This window comes from Choloepus didactylus, chromosome 4, assembly GCF_015220235.1.
Source record: "Choloepus didactylus isolate mChoDid1 chromosome 4, mChoDid1.pri, whole genome shotgun sequence".
NCBI lineage: Eukaryota > Metazoa > Chordata > Mammalia > Pilosa > Megalonychidae > Choloepus > Choloepus didactylus.
Genome location: NC_051310.1, coordinates 90,162,750 through 90,166,565, shown reverse-complemented (window position 1 = coordinate 90,166,565; position 3,816 = coordinate 90,162,750). Strand labels below are relative to the sequence as shown.

General features: G+C 35.3%; 1 pseudogene; it reads left to right on the top strand.

The window, feature by feature from the left end:
* Positions 1-402: 402 nt before the first annotated feature.
* Positions 403-1,492, top strand: LOC119533262 (annotated as a pseudogene).
* Positions 1,493-3,816: the final 2,324 nt, after the last annotated feature.

Here is a 3,816-nt window from a genome sequence, read left to right as displayed (position 1 = left end):
TGACACAATTAAAGTAGAACTGATTCCATTTTCCCTGAACAAGACAAATGAACAGAGCTATAAAGATCCAGTGTGGCCGTGTAAACATCCAATCAATGATCCACTGGTTAGGCTAAATCTCTTCTAGAAATAGAGAAATGGGGAGACACCAGATAAGAAAAATGTACATCATTATTGTGGCTTGGGAAGAAAAAGATAAGGTTGGTGAAAGGACATCAAAGCAAATGAGAACAGAGATGAATGTGTTGAGGTGAGAAAAAGAAGGAAAGAGTGAGGAGGAATGGATGAGAGGGAAATTCATTAAAAAACAGGGAATGTCTGCTCCAGCCTGAGGACTGGCCATGCCCCGCATTGCCCAGGGGGTTGCGGCTCCTGCTAAGGAGCCCTGGGTGGTTTTAAAAGATGGTGGAGTGGTGGTGTTTGGACCAGTCCCCAGATGACCAGAGGCAGTCCCACCAACTGCAGCCTGCTGCCCGATTGACCTGGAGCAGCTGCGTCAACTCGGGGTCTTTTAAAGGAAACTTGGTGCTGACATATAAGAGAATGATCCAGAATTAGAAAAGGTCAGAAAAGAGAGAAGCAACTCCTGGATGGACCTAATAACCATATGCAAAGAAAAACTACCACATTATGAAAAACAGATTAAAATGTTTTATAAAGAACATTTATACATGGATGATGAAATTCAATATATCTTGGATGGAAGAGAACATTTTGATGTAACGGATAAAGTGGACAAGTGGATCCAGATTTTCATGGAGAAGGGAGATGTTCTGATTTGCTAATGCTGCCCTTATACAAAATATCAGAAACAGATTGGCTTTTATAAAGGGGGTTTATTTGGTTACCAAGTTACAGTCTGAAGGCCATGAAAATGTCCAAATTAAGGCATCAACACAAGTATACCTTCACTGAAGGAAGGCCAATGGCATCTGGAAAACCTCTGTTGGCTGGGAAGGCACTTGGCTGGTGTCTGCTTGCTCCCAGGTTACATTTCAAAATGGTGTTCTCCAAAATGTCAGTGTCAGCTTTCAAAGGCTGTCTTCAAAATGTCTCTTTAGACTGCAGCAGTGAGCTCCTTCTGTCTGAGCTTTTATAGGGCTCCAGTTAACTAATGAAGACCCATGCTGAATGGGTGGGGCCACACCTCCATGGAAATGATCTAATCAAAAGTATTACCCACAGTTGGGTGGGTCACATTTCCATGGCACAGCCTAATCCAAAGATTCCAACCTAATCAACACTAACATGCCAGTCCCCGCAAGATTACATTAAGGAACATGGCATTTGGGGGGACATAATATATCCAAACTGGCATAGGAGACAAAACACTTTCTGTGGGAATTTATTAGAACTTCACATTGGATGTAAAGAACTACGTGAAGGCAATGTGGCAGTTTGTTGGCAAACCAGTGTGAACAGCATACACCAGTCAGCTGACCATTTTGATGCTCGAGGAAAGTGTCTGAAATTTTTGACACAGACAGCATAGTGATGCTTTCTGGAAACCAATACACTACTTGTAACAGTTCTAAACATGATAATTGAGCAGAAAATCAATCATTTTCTTTTTGCCTTTACATTGTAGACTCGAGGCTAGGTTGTCTTTCCTATGCAAGATTATTTGGTCAGAATATTTTTTTTTAATGAAAGTAACAATGAAACATTCATTTTTTTCTGAGTAAATAAAAAATAGTGGTTCAGTAGCCCTGTGTTAGTACATGCATTCAACTTTCACCCAAATGAAAGTTTAATCTCTCACAACGTAGATACCTAGCATAGTCTATCTGCATACGACTTTTTAGACATTAAACCAGATATTAGTCAGTGCCATGTAGGAAGGTATAATAATAGATAACAGAACTAAACAAATATAAGGTACTTTTTTCTTCCCTAATATATACTTGGCTCAGGCAGTGGAATAGGGAAGAGCTTCTCCTATCATGGCTACACTCTCAGTGGCCTACACAACTTTCTTGTTCAGAATAAAGTAAATGTCTCAGTTGAATGCTTCTGGCTTGCAGTTATCCTAATATTCAGGTATATATGGTATTTTTTCCTGGTTTGTTAAAATCACTCCTGTTTAGCTTCCTCGCATGATTTTGTGTATATATAATTAATTTATATAATTTATAAAATAATATAACTGTTACTTTTACGTGTGTATAAGCTACATAATAAAATGTATTTTTATATGCAAGCTTTTGAATTTTAACAAGAAAAGTAGTACATTGTTTTTATGCTTAACAATTCTGTGATACCATTATGCCCAATTGATTATAATCATAGAAAAAAATACAAATAAGCCTAATGTTTTAGAAGGGTGTATTGTTTCTTAATATTTTTTAAAACTGATTTAAAAACCTTCATTTAAAAATTAATCTTTCATCTCCTCCACATTAGTCTTGAGGATTATTTCCCCTTAAACAGAGAAAAATCAAGTTTTAGACACTGAAGTAACCTCTTTTTGAATTTTAGGAATAAAATGTACATAGTCAGCATGATAATTACATAAATATCCCAGGACTTTCTTCTGTCAAATATTCCTTTATCTCAATAATTTAATTAAGTGCATATCTTCTGATTTTTGTTTTTTTATGTCTTCATTTATATTTGAATGACCATTTATATTTGGTCATTATAAATGGAACTTGTTCATTTTTAAGAATTAAACATTAAAAAGAGACCATCAAAAACACACGGAAGAAAAATAAAGAAGGTTGACTTATCAGTTATCTGTAATATGGAACTTAAATTTTAATTCATCCGTGCTGAAAAGTTATAAAGCAAAACAAAAAAGGCTTTGTGTGTGTGTCTGCACGTGCACGTGTGTGTGTGTGTGTGTGAGTGTGTTGTGATTATGTCATGAGCAAAAACTCTCCAAGGTAAAAGAAAGAGGAAATCCAGGTGGGCACAAGGGAAGACCATATTTTCATATGGGGAAATTTCATATTAGGGAATGTGAAACCTTTGCTTGTAAACAAGAACACATTGTCTCCTGTGCAAGGACGCCTTTGTTGGGGAAGAATGGCCCTGGAAGGCCTACATCTGAGTTCTTATTTACATGACTAGCCTTTGGACCACTCGTGGTAATTGCATTTTTTCTATTTATAGGTGGGTTTAATTCTACCCCTAATTATTCAGTAGGACAGACATATCCATATTACCTTGTAATTTTATTATGAACACATTTCTACATGTACAGTGTGTAGAACATCAAGAACATGTTTGCTGGTGAAATAATTACAAATATTAAAATATTGCCATATTTGCTTCAGAACTATTTCATCTCATATTACAGATTTGGCTAAAATCCCACACCATCCTTTTGCACTCTGTCCTTTCCCAGAAAGGTAAAAATTTTCCCTGGCAATGTTATATGTATTTAATACATTTATAGGCAACTATAAAAATAGTTATTATTGTACTGTGAGTTTTAATATTTAACATATATTTTTTAGATTTATTAACATTGATATTTTTAGATGTATTTCAGTCATTTTAGCAGGAGCATAGTATTCCATTGAATTAAAAATAAAGGTTATTTATCTTAATGATGGAAGTAAAACTGTTTGCATGGTTTTGCTATTACAATAAATACCTCCTTGAATATGTGTGAACTTTTTCTAGGGCCAACTCATTGAAATGAAAATGCTGGTAAAAGAGTGTGTAGCACTTTAACTTTGTATTCAGATCTTTATATTTAGGTATTTGATCAATCACAGATTTATTTTCTTGTACAATATGAGGTAGATATCTACTATACATTTTCTATAAATAATTAATTGTCAAAGGACCTTCTATTGAACTTTTCCC